The following is a 21,377-nucleotide window of genomic DNA, read 5'->3' as shown; positions in this document are numbered from 1 at the left end:
GCGTCCACTGGAGCGTGCTCGGGCGTCCACTGGCGCGCACTTGGCGTCCACTGGCGCGCACTTGGGTCGTCCACTGGCGCGCACTTGGCGTGCACCCCCGCGCGCGCCTGGAGTCCATCCGAGCGTCCCGGGCGTCCGCTCTCAAAAGCTTCCTGCTACTATGACTTCTCTTACGTATTTCTCGGTGGAAAGACGGACACGAGTTCAGGCGACGTTCGCCTTCTTACTTCTCAATGAAACGCATAACGAGAGAGAGAGAGAGGACGTGAAGCGCTCTCTCTATAAAGCTTCTATTTAGAGGGCGCGAGTCCTTCCGAAAGCTCCAACCCCTGCATGGGGAGGACGCTTCGGAGGACGAGAAGCAATCTTTCAGGATTCGTGCACGCGCACGCACTTTGGCAGTCTGGGGATTTCATCAGAAACTGCCAAAGGCACGCCAGATCGGTGGGGGTTCCTTGTAACCCTCCTTAGGCTTTCGACATGCTCCCTCCCCGGGTCCTGGGAGTCAAGCAGAGGTCCCGGCCTAGAGGCGAAACGAGGCCGATCTGACGCACCCTCCACTACACAAGGGGTATCACTCCTGCACTTCTGCACTTCACTTTTACTCTCTAAAGCAAGCACTTTCGATTCTAAGATACGAATCGAAAGAGTATCAGAGAAAGGGCAATTCCTCTACAGACACTGCTTAGGGCCCGAAGGCAACACTGCAGGGTTAGGAGTAACAATTACAGAAGTAGCACTTCCCAGCAATGAAGGAGAGCGTAGCACCTCTCGTAGACATATTCATAGCCCGTAGGCCATACTACAGGGTTAGGCAAATAAAGTCTACAGGAAGGTTAGCAGGTTCACTACCCTGACTTTTGTTACTGATTAATTGCGTACATACGAATCAATACGTCTTCCTTACGGAAATTAGACATGTTTACTGATTAATTGCGTACATTACGAATTCATACGTCTTCCTTACGGAATAGACAAAGTCTCACCATCCTTACATGACAAATCTCAACAAAGAAGCAAGACCCATACCCCTCGTACATACCAAGTGCGGATCTACCGAAGCTTACGGTAGCCCACACCCTATCTTTGCAGACAACCCCGTCTGAAACTAGCCTAACTAGATTCAGATATTTTATGCAAAAATGAATCAAATTCAAATCAATTTAAGATAGCGTATGCCTAGCCACAAATCCAAGTAAAATAAATCAAAAGACAATTAGGATACTTAGGGCAATGAAGTTTCCAAAATCCTAAGACGGAGGTACTGAAAAACAGGTGTTTTCAGCACCGAGCCCGATTAGAAAAAATGAATAGAAAATGGGAATTGGTTTCCTGATACCCGCCTCCCAGCGGCGGGAATGGGTACTAACCACCTGGCCGACCACTGCGTGTGTCGGAAGTTTTTAAAATTCTGTCGGACTTCAGAAAATACAGCTATATATATATCTGACAGGTAAGTTTCATGAACAAAGTGGGTTTTTATCATTTTGTAAATTCTTACTGTACAAAGAACACACTATTGACAATTGATCTTTTGTTGTTAGATTAAGGTGGCCTTGTGCCAACATGAGCTGTGCTACTCTGAACAGCAAAAACAATCTAGTGACCCACATGAGAGGGCTGGCTGGTTTGGATTAATCCAGCTTTGTGCAAACACTAACTTTTACCCTTTCAAGATATTTCAGGACAATTCTAATATGTTTTGGTAAACAATGTTTTTTTATCTGAAACATTAGAGTTTATTTCTAATACAAGCACGGAGATTCCTCAAAAGTCACATGCTATCTTACCTGTTTTTAGAAAGAAGCCAAAATGAAGCAGGACATACATGGTAACTGCTATAACACATTAATATGCAGGAATCCTGAAGCTCTCTCTCCCATTCTGCTCAAATAACCTGAGAACATTTCATAAGACATCAGTATATTATAAATGAAAATAATTTCTCATCACAATTTCTGAAGCATTTTATAGTATAAATTGACTAAAACACATAACATTCATTTCTACTTGAGATCAAACAGAATTTAGACAATGACCTTTTATTGGTATGAATATAAAAAATGATATTGTTATGTTACAATAAAGTTTCATACATACTTACCTGGCAGATATATACATAGCTAAGACTCCGTCGTCCCCGACAGAAATTCAAATTTCGCGCCACTCGCTACAGGTAGGTCAGGTGATCTACCGGCCTGCCCTGGGTGGCAGGACTAGGAACCATCCCCGTTTTCTATCATATTTTCTCTCTTCCACCTGTCTCCTGCGGGGAGGCTGGGTGGGGGGCCTTTAATTGTATATATCTGCCAGTTAAGTATGTATGAAACTTTATTGTAACATGACATATCATTTTCATACAATCAACTTACCTGTCAGATATATACATAGCTGATTGGCACCCTTCGGTGGAGGGTAAGAGACAGCTTCTATATGGGAATAGACAGGTAAACAACATATGTTGTAGGTATAAATAAAAACCTTGGTTCCTACCTGATAGGTGGTAGACTTCGTGGGTGTTTGCCCAGTAGTCTGCATCACCTCAAGAAACTTTAGCGAGATATATGATCTATGGCCAAGAGTCTTGTGGGTCTGCCGATGGGGTCTTATCCGCTTACTCGGCAGAGCCTAAAAGGACTTTGTCAATGGGTGCTGATCCACTTATATGACAATACACCTTATGAAGGAGCACACAACCAATCCGACCACTGATCCTAACCATATGTTAGAACTAAGGATTGTTCCGAGTATCCCCGAACTCGTCACAACAACCGTAACTCAAAACCACTACGCACACATACATAATCAAAAAAAAAAATTATACTCAACTAATTGGATATGACAAGAATTCTCTTACTGAACAACATAGACGGCCGCCCGTGCTAGCCTAAGTCCTCCATTGTTCGAAGAGACTCTCGACCATATCCAAAAAGAAGAAAAGTATATACATTTAAGGATTGGTGTCGGCTCCCGTACCCAGAATCGTATCCGCCGATACGAAAGGACCTAGAGAAAAACATTTCTCATATGTCACACGCACGTCTTTCAAGTAATGAGATGCAAAATACTGAGTTGCATCTCCAAAATGTCGTATCTATGATGTTTTTAAGCGACATATTCTTATGAAACGAGAGAGACGTCGCTATAGCTCTCACTTCATGAGCTTTTACTCTCAACAGTTGTAACTGTTCGTCAGGACAGGCCTTATGAGCGTCTGTAATGACGTTTCTTACAAAGAATGCCAGCGCATTCTTGGACATCAGTCTTGTGGGGTCTTTTACCGCGCACCAAAGACCTTGTCTAGAGCCTCCCATTTGATGTTTTTTCTCTGAAGGTAGAACTTCAGAGCTCTAACAGGGCATAGAGACCTCTCTGCTTCTCTGCCTACGAGACTCGACATGCCTTTGACTTCGAATGACTTAGGCCAGGGATTCGTAGGATTCTCGTTTTTTCGCTAAAAACAGGGTCTTAAACGAACAACAAATAGCTGAGTCTCCCTTGAATCCTACTTTATCCTGCAGAGCATGCAATTCACTAATTCTCTTTGCCGTAGCTAAAGATAATAGGAATAGGCATTTTCTGGTAAGTGTCTAAACGATGCCCGATGAGGAGGTTCGAATCTTTCCGATGACAGATACTTTTTAGGACTACGTCTAGGTTCCAGTTCGGAGGTACTGGTTTCCTTAGACTTTGAAGTCTCAAAAGACCTTATGAGATCGTGGAGATCTTTATCTGCCAGATCTAAACCTCTGTTCCTGAATACAGCCGAGAGCATACTTCTGTATCCCTTTATTGTGGATACGGCTAGATGAGATTTTTCTCTCAGGAATAGCAGGAAATCAGCAATTTCCGCTATAGAGGTATTGGAGGAGGACAACTTCTTGGATCTACACCACCTTCTAAATACCTCCCACTTTGATTGGTATACTTTCGTAGTGGAGGTTCTGCGTGCTCTCGCGATCGCGCTTGCCACTTCGCGAGAAAAGCCTCTCGCTCTGACAAGTCTTTCGATAGTCGAAAGGCAGTCAGAGCGAGAGCGGGAGTTTTGGTGGTACCTCTTGAAGTTGTGGTTGTCTGAGAAGATCCATCCTTCTTGGTAGGGATCTTGGAAAATCTACGATCCACTCTAAGCACCTCCGTGCAAACCCATTACCTGGGCCGGCCAAAAGGGGGCTATTAAACGTCATCCTCGTCTCTTTTGACGCCACAAACTTTTCTCATTACTAACCCCCAGGATTTTGAATGGGGGAAAAAAAAAGGGGGGGCAATATACGTCTACTCGAGACCAGTTTAGCAGGAAGGCGTCTACCATAAGAGCTCTTGGATCTTCCACGACCGAGCAAAAAACTGGGAGCCTTTTTGAAATGAATGTTGCGAAGAGATCCACATGAGGAGTTCCCCACAGAGGACCAGAGATCGAGACACACTTCCTCGTGTAGTGTCCATTCTGTATGAAGGACCTGGTTCCTCCTGCTGAGCCTGTCCGCCCTCACATTCCTTACTCCCTGTACGAACCTTGTCAGCAGGGAGATGTTCCTGTGAGACGTCCAAAGTAATAGGTCTCTCGTGAGCTCGTAAAGAACGAGGAGTGCGTCCCTCCCTGTTTCCGAATGTAGGCAAGTGCGGTGGTGTTGTCCACGTTTACTTGGCACTACCTTGTTTGACACCAGAGGTTCTAGGCTCTTCAAGGCCAAGATGTAACCGGCGAAGAGCTCTTTGCAGTTTATGTGCCAAGACACCTGAGCTGGTTCCCACAGGTGCCTGACACTTCCTCTGAGCCTAATGTCGCTCCCCAACCTCTCTCCGACGCATCGGAGAACAACACTAGGTCTGGGTTCTGTGTTCTTAGAGAGATCCCTTTGTTCTCTTCCAGAGGGAGCAACCACCCCTGTAGGTGTGACTTTATCTCCACTGGAATGGGAAAAAACGTCCGACAGTTGTCCGGTTTTCCAGCTCCAAGACCTCTTGAGGAAGAATTGAAGCGGACGTATATGAAGTCTTCCTAGAGGGAAGAATTGTTCTAGCGAGGAAAGCGTCCCCAGAAGGCTCAACCATTCCCTCGCCGACGTTTGTTGCTTCTCTAAGAAGAGAGAGACTATCCGCAAACCTTTTGCGATTCTCTCTTGCGAAGGAAAAACTCGAAAACCCCGAGAATCCATCCGAATCCCCAGATAGACTAGGTCTTGTCTGGGGTCAGCTGAGACTTCTCGAGGTTCACAAGCAATCCCAACGCTTTGATTAAATCCAGAGTTAACTTTAGGTCCTCCAAGCACTGTCTCTCCGATCTGGCCCTGATAAGCCAGTCGTCCAGATACATAGAGACATTCACTCCTTTGAGGTGAAGAAACCTCGCCACATTCTTCATCAGGCTTGTGAAGACCTGAGGAGCTGTGGACAGGCCGAAACACAAGGCTCTGAACTGAAAGATCCTTCCCCCCGTCATGAAACGGAGGTACTTCTTCGATGAAGGGTGGATCGGGACGTGAAAGTAGGCGTCCTGGAGATCTAAAGACACCATCCAATCTCCCTGTCGTAATGACGCCATGACTGAAGCAGAAGTCTCCATGGAGAACTTCTCCTTCTGAACAAATTTGTTCAGAGAGCTGACGTCCAGTACTGGTCTCCAGCCTCCCGAGGCTTTCGCCACCAGAAAAAGGCGATTGTAAAACCCCGGGGAGTGTTGATCCCGTACCAATTCTAATCGCTCTCTTGCTCCCACATTTATTTGTTCCACCATCGATCGAAGAGTATCCCTCAGCACAGGATCCTTGTATTTGGCTGATAGTTCCCTTGGTATTGAACGTTAGGGGAGGAGTGTTCAGGAAAGGGATACGATATCCCCTCCTTAAGATCGCCAAAGATGACGCGTCTGCATTTATCAGTGTCCAGGCTTCCCCAAATCCCAGGAGCCTGGCACCTACTGGTGCTTGGAGGAGAGAATCTTCATTTTCCCTTCTTAAAGGGACGAAAGCAGATCTACCTCTCTTCTCTGGAGCCTTCCTCCTTGTGGAAGGTCTGGAGGTCGGACCACCTCGAAAGGGCTGCACCGTTGTACTGGGTCCTTTCTTGTCCGATGCAGCAACAGGTTTTCTTCTTTCTTGCTGACTGCGTCAGCAGATCCTGAGTTGCCTTCTCAGTTAAAGAATGCGCAATTGTACCTTTACTAACTGAGAAGGGAACAAAAAATCAGATAGAGGCGCATATAGAAGTGCTGCTCTCTGAGCATGTGAGACTGCCTTTGTTAAGAAGGCGCCATATACAGTCCTTTTCTTTAAAAGACCTGCCCCAAACAAAGAGGAGATTTCAAAAGATCCATCCTGTACCGCCTTGTCAATACAAGACAATATGCATAACAGGGCTTCAGGTTCGATTCCTTCCGAATCATGGGCTTTCTTGGACATCACCCCAAGGACCAATCTAAGAAGTTAAAAACTTCCAATACACGAAAGAGTCCCTTGAGGAGATGATCCAGTTCCGAAATTCCCCACGTAATCCGTGCAGAATTGAGACTTTGACGCCGTGAAGCGTCAACCAAAGTCGAAAAATCTGTTTCGGTTTGTAGAAGGGAGAGCAATACCCATATTCTCTCCCGTCTGATACCAAATGCCTCTTTTCCCACCCAGCTAATCTTGCTGGAGGCATGCAGAAGACTGTCCTCACTAAGTCTTTCTTAGACTTCATCCATGAGTCTAAGGAATGTAATGCTCTCTCATCGATCTGGTGGGTTTCATTTTGAGAAAAGACGAAGGCTTCTTCGTCTTAGCACTGGAAAAGAGCGAGCGCGGAGAAGGAGGAGCGGCAGGAGTCAACTCGTCTCCGTACTCCTCAAGAAGTAGGGTAGTCAACACCTTATAGTTAGACAGACCTTCTCTTCCACTATATTCGTCATCCGAGTTTTCCTCAACTCGGGATCTACATGCGTCTCCGCTCTCGTTTCGAACGTTCTTCTTCTTGAGGCGACAACTCCTGATAGGAGAGGGGCTAAGGGAATGATAATCCTTCCTCTTTCCCGCTCTAATAGTCTTGGAAGGCGTCATAAGCTTCGGCTTCTCTAGAATTTTAGAAGACGCTTCACGCTTACATGACGCTTCCCGTTCGCCAAGCGTCATGGATGACTGTCCCTTTTGCTGACGTCTCGATGACGCTTAAATCGCGCTTGGAAGACGCTCCGCTCTCCAAAGGTCGTCCTACTTGGCGTCATAATATTGGACGGAGCGTCATGTCTATGCTCCGTTTCCAATGACGCTTCGCGTCTAAAAGACGTCTTACGTCTCTCTGGCGTTACGAAACTCTCGTAAGCACCTGTTCTCAGCTCTCGAACTAGACGCTTCTGTAAGACGTTTAGCCGTTTCCCATCTGTATGACGCTTCTCGTTGAACAGGTGAGAGAGGACGAGACTTCTTAATTGGAAGCGTCACGTCCTTCCGACGTGGCGCTAAAACTCCCACTAGAGATGACAGTTGCTCTTGAACTGCCATAATGATCTTTCTTGACGCTTCTCCCACGTCCAGTGCATGACGTCTTTCGTCCTCACTCGGGGGAGAAGAAGGAAAGGGTACTTCCGCGTACACTTCAGGTGACGCTGACGCCACCTTCGCTTTCTTGCTAGAAGACGGAGCGTCATCTGAGAAACGCTCTGGACTAGAATCTATGTCAGGCTTCATATGACGCTTCAGCGGTCTCGACAAGTTCGATTCCTTCCACCCTCGTTTAGGTGAGGGAGAGGGAGGAGACAGAAACACTCGCGAAGGACGCTTTTTCTATAGCGCCCTTGAGCCGCCTGCAACGAAGCAGAGCTAAGCTGAAGGGACGTCTGACCGTTGGGGATTCCCCACAACCTCCTTAAGGCTTTCGACTTTCCTTCTCCTCTGGGCTTGTGAGCTTGGAAGAGGTCTAGGCCTGGGAGCGTCGCAGGGACGATCAAACGCCCCCTCCACAACACTGGGAGAAACTCACTTCACTGTAATGCTCACTTTCACTAGCCTTACCTTTGAAGTCAGCCATCTTGACTTCATGTCTCTAATTGTAGCTTTCAGATTTGGCGATTTCCGATGCCGAATCCGAAAAAGCACTCTGAGAATGAGATACATAGGGAGAATCTACATCAGTAGGATTAGAATTATCAGTGAAAGGCTCAATAGGCCTTGAACTCACACCTTTCAATCGTCTAATTCTATCCCTCTCTAACTTCTTCAAATAAGAAGTCAAAGTCTTCCACTCTTCTGCATTCAATCCCTCGCATTCCTTACAAGTATTAATAGCAGAACACTGAAACCCCCTACATTTACGGCATACAGTGTGAGGATCAACCGAAGCTTTCGGTATCCTCACCCTGCAGCCTACATTCACACACATTCTCACACTCACATTAGAATCAGACATACTGAGAAAAATCCAAAAGAGTTATTCCAAAAAACAGTCCACTGTAGCGAATGCCAAAACATGATCCAAATACGTCACCAAAAAGCCGAAAAAACGATGATCAAAGGATGAAAAATGAATCTAAGTCAGGAGGTAATAACAACAATGTTGATACCACCGGCGACAGAGAAAATATGATAGAAAACGGGGATGGTTCCTAGTCCTGCCACCCAGGGCAGGCGGTAGATCACCTGACCTACCTGTAGCGAGTGGCGCGAAATTTGAATTTCTGTCGGGGGTGGGGACGACGGAGTCTTAGCTATGTATATATCTGACAGGTAAGTTGATTGTATGAAAAAATTATTTATAAAATCATTTTCATATGTAGCCTAAAATAACATACCAACTATAATTTTAAGAGCAAGGTTACACTGACACCACAGGGCTCAGGACTGACCTAACAAAGGAACTAACAGCGAGCAAACAACATTCCTTTTTGTCAACATATCCTCAATTAATCAAACCTATGGCACTGTCCGGCGCTGCACCATGACTTTCATAGTCTTGGGTTTAAATTTACTTTGGATAAAAGCACAATATCTTACTTCATTGCTTTTAAATTTACTGCTGACGGTTCATTCCTTTTTTATCTCAGGGTCTCACTCCATGGAAGGTGCTCTTCAAGACCAGCAAATCCCGCTAATACACATAATGTTAATTCAAACTCTTTATTTCCTTTTAGTAGGCTATATCATATATGTATTAGGGTAAACAATCACGGACTATCCACCATCATCATGGTGGCTGGGTCTTATTCACTCGATATTTAATAGGTAAAACAAGAATACAATTACAACTCTAAGCATACCATTCAAAAGACTGAAGTTTCATCAACATAATGTGATATATGAAAGCCCCATCCGAACTAAAATAAGCATGTGACACTCTTCGTAAAATATGTTTTCAAGGCAGTTTTGAAATCCAATATGGCGGCGATCGTGTGGCTGTATGGGTCTAGTCAAGGCTGGACACCATCTTTCCCAGCAATCATTTGAACAATGTTAGCGTATATATGTAATGTTTATTGATATTACTCAAGATTGTAGTTGTAATCAGCACAATAAAACAACATTTTGTTGCCTATATTGGTGAAAGTATGAAACTTGTTATTCCCGGGGTCATGGTTTGAACTGAATTCATTTTTACCTTGTAATCGGTGCCTATATTAGTGAAAGTATGAAAATAACAATTTGTCAAAAAATGACAATTTGTCCAAAATTGCATTTTTCCTAACTATACAAACCTGAGGTCCTTTTACAATAGGAAGGTTACTAGCGGCAGCTGGATAGGTCGTAAGCTTTCGAACAAGGGGTTCGGTAGTTAACTGCTTGTCCGACAGTGCGCGCGCCGTGCGACTGGGAAGTGAAGAATCACTTTTGCTTTAGGCCCAAGCAAAAACTGCAGAGTGAGGGGGGTGGGATGAGGTGGGGCTGTGTGTAAAAGGACCTCAAGGTTTGTATAGTTAGGAAAAATGCAATTTTGGACAAATTGTCATTTGTTCCGACACGAGATACAAACCTTTCGGTCCTTTTACAATAGGAAGACTCACTTCTTGGTGGGAGGAATCTGAGTCTTTTGTGAACAGACTGGTGTTCGCCCAACCTTGGAATGCCTCCCTGGTCGTAAGAGCGAGGGAGGGATCCAAGTCTCTGTCCGATTGATCGGGGTGTGCACCGCAGGATCAATGGTCAGACCTCTGGACCAAGTACTAAGAGAGAGGCAAGCGTATCTCTTCGTACCAGCAAGCAAGAACAAGTTCCTGTTTGCAAGAGGCAACATAAAGTTACGGGTTTGTCTCTTGTAGGCATCCACTTCCCCCCCTTTGTAGGAGGAAGTGGTGGATATTCGCTCCCATCCCTAGTGAAAGGGATAGGATGGGGCTCTGTCGAGTAGCTCACCTGCATCTCGTCCTTATCCAGCAAGATGACAACCGTATCCCTCTACCCACAGGTAGAGGGGGAGAAAAAGATGGGAAGAGGAGCCAGTCACTCTCTCATTCACTCATCCATTCTTACAGTCACACCAGGACTCGATGCTGTTCAGCCTGCGAGGGTCTGGGTTAGCTACACAACGTGTTGAGCAGCCACCACGGGTCCCAAGGAAAACCATCCAAGGACCTGTGGGCAATATCCCGAAGGTAGGAGGGGGTGCAAGTGGTCTGGTTGTACCTGACCCCTGCCTTCAGTACCTGCGCCACGGAGAAGTTCTTGCGGAACTCGAGGGAGTGTACTTCTAGGTCATCCTGGTGCTGACGAAGAGGCTTCAACACGCAGCCTGGGATGTCGAGTTTCTTCAGATAGCGCCGTCGCGCCTTCACAGGACAAAGCAGCATCTCCGCATCGAAGGCAGTGAAGTCCATTAGGGAGGGGATTGTGAAGGACTTTAACCGATCGTCAGGGACCGAAAGGGTCTGAGTCTTCGCTACGAAATCGAGCGTCACGGATCCCCATCCCCTGGATGCTTGACTTCGCAGGAAAAGTCATGCAGTTACCTCAGAGGAAAAGAAGGGAATGGTCGCATGACCTATCCCTCTTCTCAACTTCGGTGATGTCCAGTACCCATACTGGTCTATCCGTCTGCAGCGAAGTGTCTCGCATTCTCCTATCCCCATGCAGTGAAGTTCTTCTTGTCGGTAGTGGATAGGACACCGACACTCCATGGTGGGTGTCGATGGTATGAGTACTGGTACAAGCCGTTAGGTAACTAGCAGCAGCTGGGACGGTCATAAGCTTCGAACAAGGGGAGAACGGTAGTTAACTGCTTGTTCTATCGTGCGCGGCGCGCGCGCCTGAGAGGTGAAGAATCACTTTTGCTTTAGGCCCATGCAAAAATTTGCAGAGTGAGGGGTGGCATGAGGTGGGACTATATGTAAAGGACCTCAGGTTTGTATAGTTAGGAAAAATGCAATTTTCGACAAATTGTCATTTGTTCCGATACGTAATACAAACCGTCGGTCCTTTAACAATAGGAAGACTAACCTATTGGTAGGAGGAATCTGAGTCTTTTTGGTGAACAGACTGGTGTTCGTCCAACCCTGGAATGCCTCCCTGGTCGTAAGAGCGAGGGAGGGATCCAAGCCTCTGTCCGATTGATCGGGGTGTGCACCGCAGGATCAATGGTCAGACCTCTGGGCCAAGTACTAAGAGAGAGGCAAGCGTATCTCTTCGTACCAGCAAGCAAGAAAAGGGATAGGATGGTGCTCTATTGAGTAGCTCACCTGCATCTCATCCTTACCCAGCAGGGTGACGACCGTATCCCTCTACCCACAGGTAGAGGGGAGAAAAAGATGAGAAGAGGAGCCAGTCACACTCTCATTCACTTATCCATTCTTACAGTCACACCAGGACTCGATGCTGTTCAGCCTGCGAGGGTCTGGGTTAACTACACAACGTGTTGAGCAACCACCACGGGTCCCAAGGAAAAAGATCCAAGGACCTGTGGGCAATATCCCGAAGGTAGAAGGAGGTGCATGCGGTCCGGTTGGACCAGGCCCCTGCCTTCACTACCTGCGCCACGGAGAAGTTCTTGCAGAATGCGAGAGAATGACGAAGAAGCGTCCACACTCATCCTGGGTGTCGAGTTTCTTCAGACAGCTCCGTCGCGCCTTCACAGGACAAAGCAGCATAGCCTTCGTATCGGAGGCGGTGAAGTCCATTAGGGAGGATATTGTGAAGGACTCGAACCAATCATCAGGGACCGAAGGGTTCTGAGTCTTCGCTACGAAGATCGGTACGAAATCGAGCGTCACAAATCCCCATCCCCAGTATGCTTGACTTCGCAGGAAAAGTCATGCAGTTACCTCAGACGAAAAGAAGGGAATAGTCGTATGACCTATCCCTCTTCTCGACTTTGGTGATGTCTAGTACCCATACTGACAAGCTACTGAGACGAAGTAATGATTGCTCTGGAACAACCGAACTAAGTCCACAGCGTAGTTCGTAACTGACTCGGGCGCTCTGACAGCTGCCGACTGACTGGTTCGGAATCTGTAGTGAGGCAAGTTGTCCAAGCATCCGGGTAAGTCACTATGACAACTAGAATTCATGGAAACAGTTTATAATAATGCATCAACGCTCTACTAATGTGACAACGATGATTTTGCCATTCTTAGCATGCAAACACTAAAGGTTACATTTATTTCTGGCATACAGTTATTTAAAAAAATCAAAATACTAATACATATAGACTTAAATCAATGAAAAGTACTAGCTGAAAAAAAAAACATTATAATCCACTTATCCGTAGTCTGTTCCGCTATGGTTTTCAGCAGCCAGATGTACGACAAGTTTAGAAACATTGGATTGTATCTACTTTAGAAATATGTAATTTTTTGGGGTAATTTGGTTGCAAAAATGTTATTGTTATAATACAATTAAGTTTGTTCATACTTACCTGGCAGATATATATATAGCTGTATTCTCCGAAGTCCGACAGAATTTCAAAACTCGCGGCACACGCAGTGGGCGGCCAGGTGGTAGTACCCATTCCCGCCGCTGGGAGGCGGATATCAGGAACCATTCCCATTTTCTATTCATATTTTTATCAGTGCCACTGTCTCCTGAGGGGAGGTGGGTGGGCACTTAATTATATATATCTGCCAGGTAAGTATGAACAAACTTAATTGTATTATAACAATAACATTTTGTTCATGAAACTTACCTGACAGATATATATATAGCTGAATCCCACCTTCGGATGGTGGGAAGAGACAGAATAGGATTTGTAGGAAACTTAAATTAAGTAGATGATATACACCTTGGTTCCTCACCTGTTAGCAAAGTAGACTCTGCGATTACTGTCACTTCAGCCTGCTTGTGCTTAATCCGAGTTGCCAGCCAGGTGGAGACCTGTAGTGCTGGTGCGCTCTGGATGCTCTGTCAACGGGGACGTGACCTCAATGTGACAAGAGCATAGAGCCATACAAATGAGGGCAACGAAGCAACTGACCACCACCTGACCAACTATCCAAGACCCCCTGAACACTAAGCTAAGAGATGGGAGGTCTTCACCAAAGCCTCACCACAACCAAAAAACAACAACAACTAAAAACTAACCTAACCTAACTAAGGGATAGGGAGAGAGCTACCTTCAGCCCCCAAGACTGTGTCTGCAGAAACGTATTGCCCAAGAGAACAACAGTCCCTCGTATATCGTTTCTCAACATCTCTCAAAGTAGTGTGAGGCGAATACTGAATTGCTCCTCCAAAAGGTGGCGTCAAGGATGTCCTTGATCGACATGTTCCTTTGGAAGGCAAGCGAGGTTGCGACAGCTCTGACCTCGTGAGCTTTCACTCGCAAGAGGCTCAAATCGATCTGTGGGTAAGACGAATGAGCCTCTTTAATGACGTCCCTCAGAAGAACGCCAAGGCATTCTTGGATAATGGTATATCGGGCCGTTTAACCGAACACCCAGAGATTATCTGAGGGACCTCGTACTTCCTTAGTCTTGTGGACATAAAACTTTAGAGCCTGACAGGCACAGGACTCTCTCAGGTTCTTGGCCCACAAGGCTTGTCATACCCTTGATTTCAAAGCTCCTTGGCCAAGGGTTCGACGGGTTTTTCATTCTTTGCTAAGAAAGTGGGACTCAAAGAGCAGACCGCATTGTCACCTTTGAAGCCCACTCGCTTACAAATGGCTTGAATTTCGCTAACTCTCTTCGCCGTCGCCAGAGCAGTTAGGAAAAGAGCCTTCTTCGTCAAGTTCCTAAGAGACGCTTCATGGAGAGGTTCGAAAGGACTCGACATTAACAGTCTAAGGACTAAATCCAAGTTCCAAGAAGGAGGCCTCGCCTGAGGTATCTTGGATGTCTCAAATGATCTCAGGAGATGTGAAGATCTCTGTTGTCAGACAGGTCTAGTCCTCTGTGTCGGAAGACTGCTGACAGCATACTCTTATATCCCTTGATGGTCGGACAGCCAGCTTCTGCACATTTCTTAAAATAGCAGGAAATCGGCTATCTGGCTCACAGAGGTAGTGGAAGAGGAAATGGTCCCTCCTTTCTACACCATGCCCTGAAGGAAGCCCACTTCGACTGGTAAACAGCTCTCGAGGAAGTTCTCCTAGCATTGGCGATCGCCTTTGCAGCTGCTTTAGAAAAACCTCTCGCTCTGGCCAACTTTTCGATAGTCGAACGCAGTCAGACCCAGAGCGGAGAGGTTTCGGTGATTATCTTGCGAAGTGGGGCTGTCTGAGTAGATCTTTCCTCCAGGGCAACGTCCTCGGAAAGTTATGATGAAGGACATTACCTCCGTGAACCATTCCTTCGCGGGCCACATCGGGGCGATCAGGGTCAACCTCGTCCCCTCCGATGCCGCGAACTTCCTTACTACTTCCCCCATGATCTTGAATGGCGGGAAGGCATACAAGTCCAGGTTCGTCCAGTCCCAGAGCAGAGCGTCTATAGCGACTGCTCCCGGATCCAGCACAGGGGAGCAATAAAGAGGCAACCTCTTTGTTCTCGACATTGCAAATAGGTCGACTAACGGACACCCCCACAGTCTCCAGAGCTCTCGACAGACGTCCTGGTGCAAGACGTCCATTCCCGTCGGCAGGATCTGATCCTGTCGGCTGAGAAGTCCTGCTCTGACGTTCTGGACGTCCTGCGATAAATCTCGTCAGGATCCTTATCCGTCTCGCATCTGCCCACAGCAGAATCTCCCTCGCTAAATAAAACAGAGGACGGGAGTGTGTACCTCCCTGCTTCTTTAGGTACGCAAGGGCTGTGGTGTTGTCCGAGTTGACTTGGACTACTTTCTCTGCAACCTTTTGTTGGAAGAACTGTAGCGCCAGAAAAACCGCCGCTAGTTCCTTCACATTGATGTGCCAGGACACCTGTTCCCCCCTCCAGGTGCCTGACACTTCCTTCCCTCCTAGTGTTGCTCCCCATCCCGATCACCGCCGACAAGGCCGTGGGCGGTCGGAAAACAACACTAGGTCTGGGCTCAGAAGCTTTAGGGACAACCCCTCTCGAAACTTCCAAGGATCTAACCACCATCTTAGATGGTTCTTCACCGATTTGGTGATGAAAAGGGTCGCATTCAGATCCTCTTATTCCTGCAGAATGTAACCATCTTGCTACGTTTTTCATGAGCATGGTAAATACCATCGGAGCCGTGCTTAAACCGAAACAAAGAGCCTGATGTTTCTCCCCTTGATATGACGGTGAAAGATCTCTGGGAGTCGTAGAAAGAGGAGGAGGGTCCACAAAGGGGATCTTGTACCCTTTTCCACTATCTTGAGGGACCACGCATCTGTATCTCTCTCTCTCACGCCCCCGCAAAGAACTTTAGCCTGGCTCCGACCGGCATCTGAAGGACTCTCTTCTCACTTAGAGGATTTAGGTTTGAAGGAACCTCTTCCTCTTGGCAAGTCCAAAAAATCTCCCTCGAGGAGCAGCTCTCGAGGGAGGAGCGCTACGAAAGGGTTTAACCTTCCTAGGAGGTCGTCCAAACAACGACGTGGTAGGGACTGCGGGACGTCTTGAAGACTGGGCCAAGAGGTCCTGGGTAGCCTTCTCTTGTAGGCTCACTGCCAGGTCCTTTACCATAGCCTGGGGGAAGAGATGGCTCGAAAGAGGTGCAAAGAGAAGCTCCGCTTTCTGCGATGCAGAAACAGACCTCGCTGTAAAATTGCAGAAAAGCGCTCTCTTCTTGAGGAAAGCAGTGCCGAAATGAGACACTAACTCTTCCGAACCATCCCTGACGGCCTTGTCCATGCAAGACAACACATTGGACAGCTCCCCCAGACTCAAAGAATCAGGACTCCTAGATTGAAGATCCAGGACTCCTCTAGGCACCAGTCTAGGAAGTTAAAGACTTCCAGAGTCTTTAACAGACCTTTCATGTGATGGTCAATCTCCGTTGGTGTCCATGAAATCTTAGCGGTCGATAAAAGAGATCTCTCTGGGCGTCGCCAGACTAGCAAAGTCCCCTTGGGAAGACGACGGGATCTTAACTCCTACTTCACCTTTGGTCTCATACCAAATGCCGCCTCTCCCACTGAGTCTTGAAGGAGGAAGGGCGAAAGTCGACTTGCCCTGATCCTTCCGACGTTCCATCCAATCCTGCAACTTCTTGAACGCTCTCTTAGTGGACAAGGAAGTCTTCATCTCCACCACCTCCGGAACCTTGCACGACTTCGAAGACGAAAACTGAGAGGGTGGAGACTTGGGAGCTGCAGGCTGGAACTTCTCACCAAACGAAGAACGTAAAAGACGAACCAGCACCTTGTAGTCGGAAACCGACGAAACTGACGGCTGTTCTTCCTCAACTGAGTCCGCCGGACTACTAAGCTCTCCTTCCTCCCGAAGAGGCAAAGGAGATTGAACCTCGGAGAGGGCGTGCGCCCAACAGGTCTAGCCTTCAACAAAGGCTTTCGAGGATGACTAATATCAGCCTCTTCAAAGCGACCGACCTTCTGTCGATCCTTAGAGCTCGAACCACGAAGAGCTACTCTTAGTCGCTCTCGAGAAGCGTCTTTACGTTTTACGCTCAAGCGTCCAGCTTTCGCTTTCAAAGCGTCCTTCTGGGCGCTCTCGAAAGCCTTCTCAACAGGATTAAAGCCGTTCAAGCAAAACATCCCTGACGAGCGTCTTCAAAAGCGTTCCATGCCGAGCGTCCTTCAAAAAAGCCGTCCTCCAATAGGCGTCCTGTCCGAGCGTCCTCAAAGGCGTCCTGACGTGCGGCCGGAGACAGAGACGAACGAGGAGACGGAGAAGGAGACTGCCTCGTCCTCTTGACAGGCAGTCTAGCGTCCTCCTTCGTTTAGGCTCAACTGCTGCTAAGCGAGTCTTCTGAGCCATTAAGGCCGACAATTGGTCTTGAAGCGACACAAGAATACTCTTCGTTGGTGAAGAACCGAGAGGAGGTGAAGGGCTGCGCCTGCGAGAAGACGAGGGGCGGGGGGACGCCTCCTTCCTTCTCACAGGTACAGCAACCTGCCTCTCCGAGGCGCTGAAGAAGAAGCGCTTCTCAGCGTCGTCCTCGGACGACGAGGACGACGTCCTACCCTCTTCTGTGGAGGAAACGCGTCATACGACGCAGGCGAAGACCGCAACGATAGCGGAGAGAGGGGACGTAAAGCGTTCCTCCCTAGGAAAAGTCCTTTTCAACGGACGCGAGTCTCTCCGAGCGCTCCACCCCTTGCGCGGGGAGGGCGCCTCGGAGGACGAAAAACAGTCCTTAAGGATGCGAGCCTGAGCACGCTCCTTGGCAGCCTGGGAAGTAGCAACAGGTCCTGCCGAAGGGACGCCAGATCGGTGGGGAGCCCCGTAACCCTCTTGCGGCTTTCGACATGCCCACTCCCTGAGTTCTGGGAGTCCGACAGAGTCTAGACCTAGAGGCATTATGGGGCCGATCTGACGCCCCCTCCCACAACACTAGGGGCAACGATCACAACACTTTACTCGAGCCGTTTTCAAGGGCCAACACTTTGGACTCTAGAGTGCGTAAAGACTCTAGAATCAGAGAAAGGGCATTACCTTCTCCCAGACACAGAACTAGGGCCCTCAGGCAACAACACAGGATTAGGTGAAGCAAATTCTACTGGTGTTAAAATAGGAGAAATGTTACTTCCCTTACCTTTCGTAGAACCGCTCTTGGAGGAAGACCTCCTGATCCTATCGCGCTCCAACTTACGCCGATAGGATTCATACACCTTCCATTCATCCTCAGTCAAACTTTTGCATTCAATGCAACGATCAACCAGCAAACAAACATGCCCCCTACACCCCATACATACTGTGTGGGGGTCTACCGATGATTTCGGTAGCCTCACCTTGCAATCACTTCTCACACACACTCTGAAGCTCACTGAACTTGATCCCGACATCACGTTCATAGAAAAGCCAATCCAAAATCCAAAAACAGTCCACTATCGCGTATGCCAATCCAACAATCCAGAGTCAAAACCAAAAGTCAATCCAGATACTTATAACGAGTCATATCCAAAAATCCTGGGCGGAGGTCTGTAAACAGATGTTTACCGACCGGCGACAGAAAAAATATGAATAGAAAATGGGAATGGTTCCTGATATCCGCCTCCCAGCGGCGGGAATGGGTACTACCACCTGGCCGCCCACTGCGTGTGCCGCGAGTTTTGAAATTCTGTCGGACTTCGGAGAATACAGCTATATATATATCTGTCAGGTAAGTTTCATGAACAAAATGGGGTAATAGACATAAATTAAATAAACATTTTGAAATAACAAAGTAAAGTTGAACTAAATAATGAGTAAAGTAAACAATTAAGGGAATAAAACTTTGCAGCGTCGTCGTCTGTTGCTCGTAACCGTGTTTGTGGAGTGAGCATTTAGGAACCAGGAACTGCAACGTGGTTCAAGTGCAATGTAGAGTGAATTAAGACCAAAATGTGTATAATAACAATCAAATAAGCACTGTGGAGTTTCAGTTGTGATGGCAGTGAGGATAAAACTACCGATTACATGGTAAAAATGAATTCAGTTCAAACCATGACCCCGGGAATAACAAGTTTCATACTTTCACTAATATAGGCAACAAAATGTTGTTTTATGGTGCTGATTACAACTGCAATCTTGAGTAATCAATAAAAGTTACATATATATGCTAACATTGTTCAAATGATTGCTGGGAAGGCTGGGAAAGATGGTGTCCATCCATGACTAGACCCACCCAGCCACACGATCGCCGCCATACTGGATTTCAAAACTGCCTTGAAAACATATGTGATGATGGTGGATCATCCGTGATTGTTTACCCGATACTAAGTACTTTTTCAGAGGGTGGCATGCCGTGACCATCGGTGAGTTGAGCCAGTCCATGCGGTTGTTTACCCTATCTGTCATTCTTCATTAGCACTGAGATTTCTAATTATCTTTTGGAGATTTCTAATTATCTTTTGGAGATTTCTAATTATCTTTTGGAGATTTCTAATTATCTTTTGGAGATTTCTAATTATCTTTTGAAGTATGTTCTTTCTTTCTCCACTGGGGGTACTCTTTGTTCATTAAGATAAAACAACGAGGACCTGGAAAAATATGATCTACTCTTCGTGTTCTTGCCAAAAAACACAGCTCTGCTGTGCAATTAGCATAGGAAACCTAATAAATTAGTAAAAATTAACCGAAGAGATGAGTGGTTTACCAAAACAATGATAAACCTTGCTAGATAAAGCAATAAATAACAATAGCTTAATGAGAATTGGGAAAAATATATTGATCTAGGCTTTGTGTTCTTTTCAAAATAAAGAGTTTTGTGTGTACAATTATCATACGAACCTCATAAATTAATAACAACCTAAAAACAACCAGTAGTTAACGTAATGATAAACCGCGATAACAGCTGAGGCGTAGACAACGAGATAACAGGGCTACGCTTCACTGGCCATGTAGAGTAAATATGGACCACTTTCACACGCCCAAATCTTGGCATAAAACCACTTTGGACGTAAAATTAGAATCTACACGACCTCTCCTGACCTGGGCTCCAGCGATCTAACCTCTACGGAGCGTATGATCAGTGGCACAAAAGCAATTGTTTAATTTTCGAGGTCACACCAAAACACGTAGCTGACCCATGTTATTTAGGCGACCAAACAGGAATACATCCTCATTATATATATATATATTAGACTCAATATCATACGATTCGTCGCCGTATTTTATTTTAAGGAGCATAATTGGCAGATAGATTGGGTTTAAATAGCGAAATGTCACAGGATAATTTACCTAAGAGTCACTCCCACCGCATAAACTGCGCAATGTAAACAAATATCAGATTAGGGTAAATATTCAGCAGCGTAGAATTAGGACATTTTCTGTGGTGTTTCGGCTGATTTACTTCATCTTTCGTATTTAAAATTGCCCTAATATACATTAATTTAATCTTCAATATCATAATAAGTTTATATAACGTCCTAAAATCATAAATAATCTTTTAGATACATGCGCCGTATGCGTGAGGAAAAGTCTGAAACACTGTTAACAAGTCAGGTGGAAGTTTAGTCCATATGTTTTCCTTTGAAATGTCAAAATCATAAGGTAAGTGTTTTACTCACGGTGCAAATTGTGAAGTCATTGACTCATCATATATTTGATATGGTTATTAACGTGCTGTAGCATATATAAGAGTATAGCAAATATATTCATTTCATATGCACCTAGTGACTACGTTAGAAATATTTAAATGTAGGATTTAAATGTCGATAAAGGATGAGGAATAACTCATAACTGTTTTAAAACGATGTTTATTTTTCACTTTATTCACCAACAATTTTTTTATAACTCCAATATTATCAATTTATTTTTAAAAAGCTGTTGGTAAATCTTCTGAGTGATCGCGTCAAAAGTAGATACGTATTTGAATTTGTAGTCAAGTTTGCAATTTGGTCTTCACAAGGGCCTGGAAGCTCCTGACACATTTTTAATATCCAGTGTTGTTTCTTTTACCGTGTTAATCTTATCGCCATCGTTTTCAATGCATTTGGAGGAACATTCTTTATATTATTTCTAAAATCCCTAACTGATAAATTGCAAAGGAAAGTTAAGGATACTAATTCATAAATATTACATCTGGAGTTCCTCAGTGCAGTGTTTTTTTTTTTGGTTTGGCCCTCGAAGTGAACCTGTAGCTTACGTAAATGATACTACTCTATTTGAATTGATCTCATCGACCTAGTGTAGCTTTTTTATAGTTAAGGTCAGCACACAGTGCTGATTTTGGGGATGAAGTTAAAAACATTTAAGTGTTAAATTTAATTTGTAACTGTTCACTGCTTTTAGTCTACATGCTATTAGCAATCATAAATATTTGGCGAGTTGCTGAACAGGACCGTCAGACAGACATCGAAAACTAGTGGTAGAAAGAGGAAATATAAATCTTGGAAATGAAAAGGAAACTATTAAATTAAAGAATCTAATAAGATCAGTGGAATTATAGGAGAAAACAACACGCAGCCCTATATCAGAAAATTAATGG

The 21,377-nt window shown here is 45.8% G+C and overlaps 1 pseudogene; it reads right to left on the bottom strand.

Annotated features, from left to right (window-relative positions):
• LOC135199543 (uncharacterized) overlaps window positions 1–20,259 on the bottom strand; it is an 86,222-nt pseudogene extending 65,963 nt beyond the window's left edge.
• Between the last annotated feature and the right edge of the window lie 1,118 nt (window positions 20,260–21,377).

The sequence above is a fragment of the Macrobrachium nipponense genome, chromosome 25 (assembly GCF_015104395.2).
Source record: "Macrobrachium nipponense isolate FS-2020 chromosome 25, ASM1510439v2, whole genome shotgun sequence".
Taxonomy (NCBI): Eukaryota; Metazoa; Arthropoda; class Malacostraca; order Decapoda; family Palaemonidae; genus Macrobrachium; species Macrobrachium nipponense.
Note: the sequence above shows the minus strand (reverse complement) of the source record. Positions and strands in the feature narration are given on the sequence as shown.